The sequence below is a fragment of the Numida meleagris genome, chromosome 9 (genome assembly GCF_002078875.1).
Source record: "Numida meleagris isolate 19003 breed g44 Domestic line chromosome 9, NumMel1.0, whole genome shotgun sequence".
NCBI lineage: Eukaryota > Metazoa > Chordata > Aves > Galliformes > Numididae > Numida > Numida meleagris.
The window spans coordinates 12,352,020-12,364,988 of NC_034417.1; positions in this window are offsets into that span (position 1 = coordinate 12,352,020).

The window sequence follows — 12,969 nt, forward strand, 5'->3', positions numbered from 1 at the left end:
GAGGTGGCCATAAGCAGCAAGCAAGCAAAGATAAAAATTATCACTGGAGGGAATTATTGGAAGCTTCCCCTTCTGGCGTGACAAAACCAAGCACCTTCTGTGTTTAAAAAAAGCATTTCCTGATTGTAATCACGAGTCAGAAGTTCATAAGCTTTTATTAACAGCTCAGACAAGAAAATTGAAGTATGTGATTAGCAAACGTTACAAAGGCAAATATGAAGTGCCGTATCTTTCCGACACGGTGTAAGCACGTAAAGCTAAATCAACCATTTTGTGATTTGGGGAATACAATGGGCTGAAACATATTTCAAAGGAATTAACATGGCCAAACTAATGCATCTTAATGTGTTGGGCTGAATTGTGTGGTGAGAGAGCAAGGAGGGAGGGCTTACCTCAAAGGGAACCGAGGCCTCGCTTTTTCCTGCTGTGCTCCACAAATCCTCTTATTTAAACACAGGGGTACTTAGATTAGCATTTTCATTCTCTGTTCCCAGCTATTTGGGTTGGGGCATTTTTTCCTTAGAAGTGTGGTGTGTGAATCACGTTGCATACTAAAACAAGGCTGTAATGAGCAGAAAGTAGTTATTCAGCAAATTAGTCATGACCACCGGAGAAAAGGTCAGTTTTCCTCTCCCTCCTCCTTTCTAGCTTCCAGATGTGGCAGGAGGAAGGCTTGCTTGAAAAACGCAGGGGCTCTTTGTGCCATGTTCTCTTTGAAATAAATCTTACACACCTTTGCATATGTTTGCAGTGAAAATGGATCTGTGCTTACACTAAATGAAATATTTACCAAAATGATTATGAACATTTTTCATTTGTGTAAGTCAATTAATTAAATTCTTTAATGCTGCTTCAAGGGTTGGTGCATTTTTGCAACAAAAATAATGTTTTGGCCATGCTAATTTTTCACATTGTTAAAAAATTGGCAGACCAATTAGTATCAGACAAATATTCAAAACTGTTTTGGCAGTTCCTCATTACCGATAAATTCGAGAGTCTCACATTTGCAGACCTTTGCCAATTATTAAGAAACTCCACTTTTCAGCCCTGCTTTGTTAAAGGTCGGGTCGCTTTCCAATGCAGTGGGAAAAATAAATCCCTGAGAAAAATTCATTGCTTTCAAGATGTAAGAGAGGAAAGAAGAGAGGAGGACAGACGCATTTAAAAACTGGGATGGCCACAACAAAGCCAAGCTCTCGGCTGGTGCAATTTGCCATACATCTCTCAAATTATCATGTCACAGCAGTCATGGGTCTGCCTGCACTGCTGTGCTTATAGGCACAGATTTCCCTTCTCTATTTTCTTAGATTCTATGATTTCTTAGAATCACAGAACCATTAAGTTTGGAAAGAAAACTAAGATCACCCAGTCCAACCATCAGCACACTGCCACCATGCCCACTGACCACATCCCTCAGTGCCACATCCCCACAGTTCTGGAACACCTCCAAGAATGGTGACTCCACCACCTCCCTGGGCAGCCTGTGCCAGTGTATCAGCACTCTTTCCAAGAAGAAATTTTTCCTGATATCCAGTAGCTTTCCCAGTGGCTACTCCACTTCTTGTGGTCTTACAGCATCCAAATTTACTGATGTGCTGCCAGAAAGGAACTTTTTTCTCAGTTTGGAGGAACAGTCATCTTCCCTGTTATCCTTGTTCTACTGAGGATTAGGATGTCACACCAAGGTACTCTTCAAGGTATCCCCTGGGAAAGAATTTTGCAAGCCTTTGTCCAAAAAAAAGCCATCTCACTGCCCTTACCCACCTTTGGGCAGCATCTTTTAGCCCCAACCCTTCCAGCCTCATGCTCGGTTCAAAGTGTGCCTCCCAGGGGACTTACCTATTTATACCATCCAAGCATTGTCTCTTGCATAGGAATTCACAGTGATAATAGCATAATAAATCTTTTTTTTTTTTTTTTGTTCCCCAGCAGTTTATCACACATTATTGTCAGGATTCCTATCTCAGTCTTCTGAAGAGGAGTTGCACAGTACAACAGCAGAGTGGCAGCACTGGGGACGCTGGAATTATCTTCCTAATTGATCTTGGAAGGGGTGGGCAGTGATTCCCTTTGACTGATTTTCATTAACTGAGCTCTTTGTTATTGCTTGGGTGTGGGTTATGAATAAAACAGTTTTCACATGCGTGTACCTTCCGTTCAAACACAGTTCAAACACAATATAATCCGCTTCAATAAAGAGATGGAAGAATGCAGTTTTCAGGAGCATTTTTATATAGTACTAGCAATCCCTCCTGCATGTTAATGCTTGATAAAAATACGGCTGACCCAGATGCAAAACACTGTGGTAAATTAAGGCATAGGACAGCAGAAGCCTAATATGTACACATGGCAACCACCGTCCTTGCAAACTCAGTTCACAAGCACAGGGATGGAGGATGTGTGTGCTTCTCTATATGTTACATTTTGACCACCTCCTTTAAAATTATGTTTATTTCACCTTACAATGGCTAACTTAAAAATAATAATGATTTTTCAAAAGACACAGCAACAATAGATTAAATATTTGCAAATGAACTGCATAGCTTGTACTACTGTTAAGTAATTTCTGTTGGAATGCATTCATAATGGATCATTTATTTCATATTCACATTTACAAAACAAGACAAGAGAATGGGGAATTAGATGGTCTTATGGCTTATATGTAGTAAAACCCACAAGCACAAGTTGGCAGTTGCCAGCTCTTGCTGTTTGACTCACGGTTTTCTTTATTCCCTTTCACTCATATGTGTAATGTTTATGAAAATGAGCTTAGGAAACCACATGATTAAGTCACCAAATAGCTGTAGGTCCATCCTTCAGCAAAAGCAGCACTGTCAACTTCGTCTCGTACCACAGTTACGCAGTTGCTTTAAGCCAATGAAAGCTGTCTCTTCCACCAGAAGAACTTAAGCCAACCTGGCAACACTCAAGAACTGTGGCTTATGGTGATGGTGGCCTCAAGGCATCAAAAAAGGCATTATTCTCTCTTGGAATAAAATATTTCAGGATCCTCCCAATTTACTGTAGTTCAGCATTTTCCATGAAAGATTTTGATTTAGACACTAAATAGTATTCTTTTTGTGAAACCACTTCTAGTTCCCAGTTGACTAATTTCTTCCATTGTTATGTGCTTGGTGGTAGATGTCACTCCTCCCTACATCCACTTTCTGCCCCATTTGCTCTTTCTCTCACGCATGACCAATTACTCCAGTGGTGCTGACCACACTGTTGAGAGCTACCATATGCAACACTGGGTGGGTAGGTTGGGGAAACAAGGTCAGCAAAAACTCACTGAGATTTTTTGAGGGTGTTAGCCCTTACGTACTCTAGTCTGCACAAATCTGGTGTCAAAGGCAGCCACAGAAACTCACCCTCATTGCTGAGAAATGGTGGTTTCTGGTAGGGCAGGGCTGACTCAAGTCAGCTCCCTCGTTGAGGTCAGCATTGACCCAATCCAGGCTGCTTTCCCTGCATAGGCAGCCTGTAGGAAAGTCATTGCCAGTTCAGCATCAATCCCAGCACCACTACAAATAACACCCTCTGCCCACAGTGGGGTGGCATCAGAGGAGTGCAGTGTTCCCATGGGAGCAGTGAATGTGTGAGCACATCTTGTTTCCTGCTTCTGCATCAGGTTTTCACTATGCTGCTTAATCAGTGCTGCTAGAAGCAGGCAGTGTGGGAATGTGGGTTGTGCTAATGTTTCTGCTGCATTCCTATTGCAGGGGTATTGCACTCGTTAAACACAAAACTCTTCTCCCCACAATGACAGCAACAAACAGGGATTTAAATGCTTGCCAGTGTTTTCACAATGCCACTGAGAGAATGTGCAAGAGGAAAAGCAGCTCAGTTCAATTTGTGTTATTTATTAAGTACTTGAAACCCCACTGTAGGACTGTGCGACATAATTAGGCATGAGGTCAGAGGAGCTCCCAACACAATAAACAATTTGGTTTGGAAGATATCTTTTCCTGTTCATTAGGAAAGTGAGTGTTAAGCAAGTAATCTGTCTCTCCAGTGAAATTTTAGTACAATATATGTCATGACATGTCTTATGAAATGAATTACAGGGCTTTCTGATAAGGGTTCACTTTACTAATAGTAAAGTGGCTTCATACACCCAACAGGGCTTTGTTAAGATGGAAGCATATTGTAGCACTAATGAAGCATGAGTTCAGCCTAATTAACGGGATGGCAACAGCAATCATACAGCCTTTTCATTCACTTTTATACATTCTGTCAGAGTAACAAAGTTGTGTTCAATACTGCTGGAAGCCTCTGGCTTTGCTCTCTATTTGCACGCCTGCTAATCCCACTTCTTTGTTCAAATGGGCCCAGATCCAGCCAAATGCTAAGCCCGTATAATCACAGATAATAAGGCACGGGCCCTGGGCAATCGTGTTCATCCACCCACCTGCTGTCTCCCACCCCTCGTGTTTAACCGCAGGCAGGAAAGCTGATCCCCCAAAATCAGCAGAGCCACGACAAATTTCCAGTTAAGCACCCACTAAAGTGCTTTTCTGGATTAGGGCCATGGTTTCTACTGTACGAGGGAAAGTCACAGGTAGAAATTATCTGCCTCAGCAACGTATTTTGCCTATGTTGGAAAACAAGAGCACGTTCACAGCCTGCTTTACAGCTCACCTGAATGAAAGGGAGAGGCTCCTTGTCTCCTGCTTTCCCTCTCTGGGATTTGCAAGATGAGCCTTGGAAGAGCAGCACAGTGCAAGCCACATTGACTAGTTGTCTGTGCCTGTTGTGGGTGTGATCAAGGATATGTCCAGACAGAACAAACTTTGTTTCATTAATTTAGATGCATCCCGTGTAATCTCACATTTGAAGTGTTGAAAATAAGGGTGCAGATGGAGACCTGCAGATCCTCTCCCCTGACCCTGCTCCAGCAAGGGTAATTATATGCTGTCTACCTCAAACCCTATATATGTCTTCAAATGCAAAGGTCATTCTCCCCTTTTCTTCTTGAAACACAGCAATGTAATCCTGCAGTTGCAGAACAACAACCTGGCACTACCTGAATTATTCTCTTTCACACTAAACTTCAATGAAGGCTGAACTGTTTCAGTAAACAGCATGGAGAATCATAGAATCATTAAGGCTGGAAAAGATCATTAAGATCACCAAGTCCAACCCCAGCCCATCCCACTGTGCCCATTAAACCACGTCTCCCAATGCCACATCCCCCCTTTTCCTGAACACCTCCAGGGACAGTAACTCCACCATCTCCCTGGGCAGACTGTGCCAGTGCTTCACCACTCTCTCTAAGAGGAATTTTTTCCTAATGTCCAACATGAACCTCCCCTGACACAACTTAAGACCATCACCTCTCACCCCATCACTCTTAACTGGGAAAAGAGGCCAACCTTCAACTCGCTACAATCTCCTTTCAGGGCATTACAGGGAGAAGTCTGTACCACTTCAGGATATGGCTCCTGAGACATAAGAGCTTCCAGGATGCCTCAAAAAGTAGGAGAGCAGATAGGGCTGGTGGGAGGGTTAGTGCAGAGATGCATGGGATACCAAGCAGTTTTGAGGGAAGTTCGTCTCCAAGTCTGAAATAATGAAATCTGACAGCAGGTCACCTTTCCACTTCATCACAGTGGTGCCCTGCATGGTGGTGTTCTCTGGTGTGCCCCTGCTGCCAGTCACTTGGCAAATCCCCTCCACTAAATCTGCACAGAGATTGTTCACAATCTGTGTTCGACTCGAGCCTGAAGATCAAACATCTCCCACCTTCAGAATGAATTTCTCTTTTCTTTCTTAAAGTAAATCAGTCACGACATTTTTGCATAGAGTAACTTAGTAAGCAACACGAAACGAGGTGAAGGAAGCAGTGATGAAGTGGTCTGGTTAGGACTACAGTCACTGAGGGCATGGAACATGTTGCCAGATTTTGCTTTTTTTAAAATGCTCCTACAAAGCTGCATTATCTTTTAATCACATATTTAAGTAAAACAGCGCATAGCAGTAAAACTTACCTCTGATGAATTTTATTCTGTTCTGATCAGTTACAACCTATGACAAACTGCTAAGAGAAGAACAGATAATCCACTATTACTGGGGGAAACTGTCCTTTACCTGCCCTGAACACAGCTCTTCACTTCCCAGGAGGTTCTTTCCCTCCCATGATTACAATTCACCTAAAAAAAGACACAGCTTATTTGTACATGATGAAAAAGAATCCTCATGTACTACCACATTCATGGCAGAAGATGAAAATTGAGTTCTCTTGTTATTTTTTCATTACCTTTGTGGTACAGTAGCTTGCAGTAACAGTAAGAAGAACAACTCTTACAATGCTAAGTCATTTAAAAATTCAAAAAAACGTGTGCAAAACAACGCTTTCCCAGAGTTCAAGTGCATGCTGATACTCCAGAAAAAGAGTATGACATGCTCCTGCCAAATATGGTGTAAAAACAGAGCTCTGGAACACGAGGAGCATTTTCTGTAGCAACAACAGAAAACATAGCAACATACATCGCTATTTGCAGGTATTTTCCACTGTGTCTGGCTGATAAAGGAGAACTAGGGGATATTTGGGGAAGAGATGGAACCAAAGTGGGAACAGGACATTCTAATACTCTAAACAGAAGCCTTTTGCAAAAAGGACGTCAAACTGTTTTTGTTGATCCAAGAAAAAATATTCAGGATTGAAAGCCTCATTAGAAATGAAAAACCGAGACACAATGTGTGCAAGCTCATGACACAGACAAATAGATACAAAATGGCTTTATTATCTGAAAGAACATTGCACCATCGGCAACAAATATGCTGTTTGTCTGTATTTATATTCCAAACAGTGCTGTTACCTATACATCATTGGTTCTACATTTGTCTGGGCTTTCTTTTTCTTTTTTTCCCTGGAATAAATCATATCCATTAATGCATAATGGCATCAGACATGTTCCCATGCACAGGTTAAACTGTTCCTTTCAAATCCATCAAGATACCCCACTCTCTGCACATTTTGACTTGCACTGCTGTGACATCCTCTCAGCATCAATATTAACTCGGATGTAAAATGTTTCAACAAACATTGCCCCTGCAGACAGAGCCAGCAGGTCAGTGGTGAAGGGAAGAAGAAGAATATGGGTGACCCTGGGCACTGTGAGAGCTCACAGCAGTAGTTGTGGAGCTGTAAGGAAATCAACAACGACCTACCTAGAGATTTTAAGGAATACATTTGGTTACAAAAAAACTTTAGAATAGAATCATTAAGGTTGGAAAAGGCCACCACCCAGTCTAAGCGCAACCCAACCCCACCGTGCCCACGGACCACCTCCCTCAGTGCCACATCCCCATGGCTCTTGAGCACCTCCAGGGATGGTGACCCCACCACCTCCATGGGCAGCCTGTGCCAGTGCATCACCACTCTCTCTGAGATTAAATTTTTCCTGATATTTAACCTGAAGCTCTCCTGGTGCAACTTAAGGCAGTTACTTCTCATCCTCTCACTGGTTACCTGGGAGAAGTTTCCACACTGTGAGCTCTGTGCGTGTGTCTGAGGGGAGAACTCGACCAGAGGGGTCTCCAAGAGCAATTCTGCATGGTCTGGTCCTATTGGAGCCCAGGGGTATGTGATACCTTAAAGGCAGCTGGATCTGAGGTCTCTTCCTACTAAATGTTATTCCACACAACATGGAGTGCAGGTGCACTGCAGGGTGTTCGGGGTGACATACTGACTCTGCAGAAGTGCTGGGAAGTTGGACTTCAACAGCACGAGAATTTCACTCTTGTCCAGGAAAGTTTAGAAGGCATTGATTTTCCTATTTTGCCTATTTCTTCCAGAAAATAGAGCAATTGCTCTCATTTTCTCTCTACTTCTTTGGAAATATACAGGAAAAAAAAATCAATAATACTAAAAATACTCTTAGAAAAACATTGGTGGGAGAACAGGGAAAAGTTAATCAATTAATGTTTCAGGGGAAAAAAGCTCCCGCCGTAGGCATTTACGTACAGCTCAGCACATGCTAAAAAACTGCAATTCACTAATCCTTCCTCAGTCCAAAGCAAGAGCCAACCTGGCCAGGTGGTTTCCCCGTGCTCAGGATGCCTTCCCCATCCTCCCAGCAAGCCAGTCCTCTCCTGACGCACCAGACCACCAAGAGCTGAGGACAGACAGCCTTATTCACAGCTGGTTGTTATCTCAGCCCTTCTGCTCTGCAGAAGGGTTTCCAGCAGGAAGCAGACAGGGCAGGCAGAAATGGAGGACGGTGATGGCAAGGACATACGCTGATGCAGTGGGTGGGATGGAGTAATCTGATCCATCCATCTCTCATGAGCAGCACGAACATGGGTTCCTGCAAAGAAAATAACAGGGGAAAAGGTATTTCAAGCTCTCTTTTAAACGATGCTCCTATTCTTAGGGCTTTGCAGCCCTCTCTCATTGCTTTTTGCTCTGTCTCTATTTCAGGCAGCTGTTTGAGGGGTTTTCCCTCTCACCCACAACAGGAAAATTCTTGTTGCCAGCAAAAGGCTTGAAGGCTCAACCAGTGGGGGACACACCTGGCCAGGGGTATTACAGTGACCAGTGTCTGCAGATTGGTATATTCACAACTGTAAAGGAGGAATAAGCAGTAATGCCATTATGCTCCACATACAGCCTCCTTATCGTTAACGGCCCCCAGGACAATGAGGCTGCACAGGGGCAAGCGCAATGGGAATCACCCAATGGGAGGAAAAGGCACTGAAACTCACCGTGAACCAGCTGGAACACCTCCATCCCACCCCAATATCACAAATGTTTGAGCTCACATCGCTCTTTTGGGGCACAGTGAGTTAGACAGCAAAATTATTACCTGCAGCTGAAGAAAGGCCATGTCAACAGAACAATGTCCTCTCCTATGCTACCACTCTTTTGTTACCCTTTTCTTAATTATTTTCACCCTCCTGATCAGCAGAACTGAACCAGAGGAGGTAGATTTTGTCCACCTGTGAACGTGTGCCTCAAGGTCAGCAGAGGTTTCTGAGAAATGAGGAGTTGGATCAGCACATTTAACAGCAATCAGTAATTACAGAAGTGTTTGTTTCTTAGGATGCCTGCAATACACCCCTGCTTTTGGAGGGATTCTGCTCCAGCCTGTCATACAGTATTTCTCAGAATATACGGCCAGCTCCGCACTGGCTCCTCAGTTCACCTTGATTCATGAATAACCATCGCTCCCTCCCTACTGTAAATACAATCCTAAACATATGGGAGAGAATTTACAGTGAATTAGGGCTGTACATTATCTCCATGATTAGCTGCATTTGTTACCCGGCAGATGTCTGAGCAGTAAAAATCCCCCACGAGTACAGTATCATGGAGTTTCCCAGCTCCTTGATAACCAGTCCAAGGATTTCTTGTTCCCACTGTGCTCAGATCCAGGTGGCCCCGAGCAGGTGCTTGCTGCTTGCCTGGCTCCTGCAGCGCTAATCCTGCCCTCCCCACACCACCACCCTGCAGAGCATTGCGCTTCCTCTACTCTCTTTCCCCAAATGCTTTCCTGGTGACATTCATCACTTTCACGGTACTGGAACACTTTGACAAGCAGAGCCAAGCACCTCCCAGGTGCTGTATCACTGCTTGCCACCAGAGTTACAAAGTTGGCTGTAACTATGATAACGAGAATGCCATTATAAACATTAAGACAACGCCTGTAAGATATCTCAGCCCGTATCTGGCCTCCACTTTCCTCAGCACTTCAGAAACACAAGGTGAGGGAAATTCTCTGTTCCAAGGAAGATCCTGGGGAGCCACACAGGGAATAACTGGCACAAAATGAAAGCCCACGGAAATCAAGCATCTCATCCCAAAACATGCAAGGCATACAATACCGCCTTGAGAGTTTGCACAAGAGATTATCTTCCTCCTCAGTGGTCTCTTCCCCAGGAATGCCTTCCTTTTGTCAGCTCATATCTTCCAGTAGAGAGAACATAAGTGTCACTGCCCCCAAACAAGACTGCCACTCCTACAGACTGGGATAGCACAGGTGCTCCAGTACCCAACCAGGTATATTTGTCCACCATGAGAACTTTGTTGGCTGCCATCGCTGACTCCTTTGCCTAGCAATCATTTAACATGAGTCCAGGGTCTATTGTGGTTGGAGCTCATTCTGTGGGACATGCAGGCTCACGTGCATCAGGGGAGGTTCATGTTGGTTATCAGGAAAAGGTTCTGCACCAGAGGGTGGTGGGCATGGGACAGGCTCCCCGGGGCAATGGTCATGGCACTGAGCTGCTGGAGTTCAAGAAGCAAGTGGACAGTGCTCTCAGACGTAGGGCCTGATTTTTTGGGTGGTCTTGTGTTTTGAACCCAGGAGTTGGAATCGATGATCTTTACGGGTTCCTTCCTACTCGGGATAGTCTATGATTATACGATAATTTCAATTTCTCTTCCCTTGAGATCCAATGGATCTTGGTACCTCGACACTGCGTACTTTCTCTTTGAGTCCCAAGTGGTCAGGGTTGTGCTTGTAAAAGACAGCAAAGATATTGCTCATTCCATAACCTGTATGCCCATTGAACCATAACTATAAGCAGTTTTTTTTCTGGCTGTCAGACAAAGGCTTGAAGACAACAGCAAGTCATGTTGGATTCCTTTGGAGTTCTTATCCCATCACTGTGAGATTGTTCCCCAACCTGCTCTGTTCATCCAGTACATAAGCAACCCCTCATCATTGGTTGTTTTTCTTATTGTAACTGTTTTTAAGATGGACTAAGAGACTAGCACATCTTTCTCAATTAGTAAGGATACAAATACTAATCCACCCTTCTAGCAAGAAATGATTTTTTCTGCTTAGTAAGAAAATATAAGGATAAATGTAGGTAACTTCAAGTGATCTGATCTTTTACTGACCTATTATTGTTCAGTTTCTTTCAAAAAACACAGGGTTTAGCCGTGGTTAAGAGGTACATTTTTAACCCACTGCATTCAGAGATGTCTGCTTTTGAACCCTTCAACTAACCCCATCCAAGGGAGCTCAAACTCAGCTGACAAGATTTTCAATGCTTCAATCGCATGAACTAAAGGTATAAAAATACATATTTAGAATAATAGAATCATCAAGGTTGGAATAGAGCATGAAGGTCATCTAGTCCAACCATCAACTCAAGCCCACTAACCACGTTCCTCAGTGCCACATCTACGTGTTTCCTGAACACCTCCGGGGACGGTGAATTCACCACCTCCCTGGGCAGCCCGTGCCAGTGCATCATCACTTTTCTGAGAAGAAATTTCTCCTAATATACAATATTTAGGTGTTGTGCATATGTCTTTTGTTAACAGTTACCTGAGAAACTCTCCAAGGAAAGGCTGTTTGAAGGAATTAAGTGCCATAAGGTGAGAAAACACGGAGTGCTGCTTTACTGAATAGCAATTAGCCATACTAGAAATCACACCATAACATTAATTTTACAGCTACGAGACACTGGCCTTGAAGAGAATTAATACACTTGCACACATTCACTGCACAGTCATAAATTTTTGTAATGCAATTTTATGAGCCTCTTAAAAGGTAACTATTGCAAAAAAAAAAAGAAAAGAAAAAAGGTAACAGGAAAGACAGGGTAAAGTTCAGCAGCAATATTTCATTCGCAAGACAACGCAAGAAAACAAATGACTCAGCCTCCTTGGCCCTCCCCTTTCCTCTCACCTTTACGTGGGGAAAAACACTCAGAACAACAAAGATTAGTTCTATTGCAGGTAGTATGACAGCCCGGCAGGATCAGGACTTTTCAGTGCAGACAGAGATTTATCTGTCACTAATGCAGAACTCACAGCAAAGCTTTTCAGCAGCAAGCAGACTCCCCATCATTTCCAGGGCTGGGCAGAATAATTCACATTTCTCTTGTTCTTCACCTGGGAAGGGCTTTTTCAACACAGGAAATTCCCTCTTTTCCCCTTCCTCTTGCCCAGGGGGACACCTGCACGTGGCCGAGTTGGGCATGGGTTGGAGCCTCAGAGTGTGATGGGAACAATGTGCAGATAGCACACCTTGTGCTGGAGAACAGAGCAGAGAATATTCACTCTGTGAATAGCAGAGCCTGACTTTTTTTTTTTTTAGGCATCAGCTTAACTATACACTCCTTCCTAAGGGTTTCACCCATTTATTTTTGTCTTCAATAAAGTAAATCAGTCTTCAGTCTTCTGGTTGTAGAGAGTGGTGTAGAAATGCAACTTCTACAAAGCCCAGTGTTAAACTTAATAGGGGGGATCTTCATAACTCTGTGATTTCTGGGCTCCCATGATGTTTTGGGGGTCAGTGAGAGGAAGCTCTAGATCCCAATTCTGTGTCTGCTTTTGGCTGCCAGCCCCACCAATGGGATAAGGAGAGCTCCCAAAATACACAGACCCAGGAGGGAAGGGAAAGCAGGACTAGGGATGGGTAACTGGGAAGATGCTGCCACAGAACCTTTTGTTTCTGAAAGCCTCCATTCTCAGCGGCAACTGTGTCTCCAGACATGCTCTCCCCACCATTTCCTCAACCCTATAATGCATTAAGTTTCATGGACAACTTCCGGTCCAGCAGGGAACCATGCAAGCCTCCTCACCACATCCACTGCTGGCCACTACCAGGACCTGCAGTGCCAAATGGTACAATGCACAGACCATGCACTGCTGCTTTCGTGAGCTGGACTTATCCAGGACTATTCACGAGGCTTCCTTGAAAATCTCCATCTATTGGCCTTGGGAAGGGTGGGTGCACTGTTGCTTTCAGAAGTGCCTGGTGACTCTCATAGACAGTTTGACTATATTGCAGGAAATAAATAAAATCAAAGGGAACTTACTTAAGGGAGGAGCTTGGCTGCTGATAGCATGCTTCTTCCTTTTTTTTGAAGAGTTGCTCCAGTTTCTAAGCGGTCTGTGAGGATCTGTGTAACAAGAGATTGAACGTTCCATGGTCTCTGCAGTCATTGGAAGTGAAGTTTCCTGGAAGGATTACTGGCAGAACAGCACTTTTCAAGGCACAATGCTGT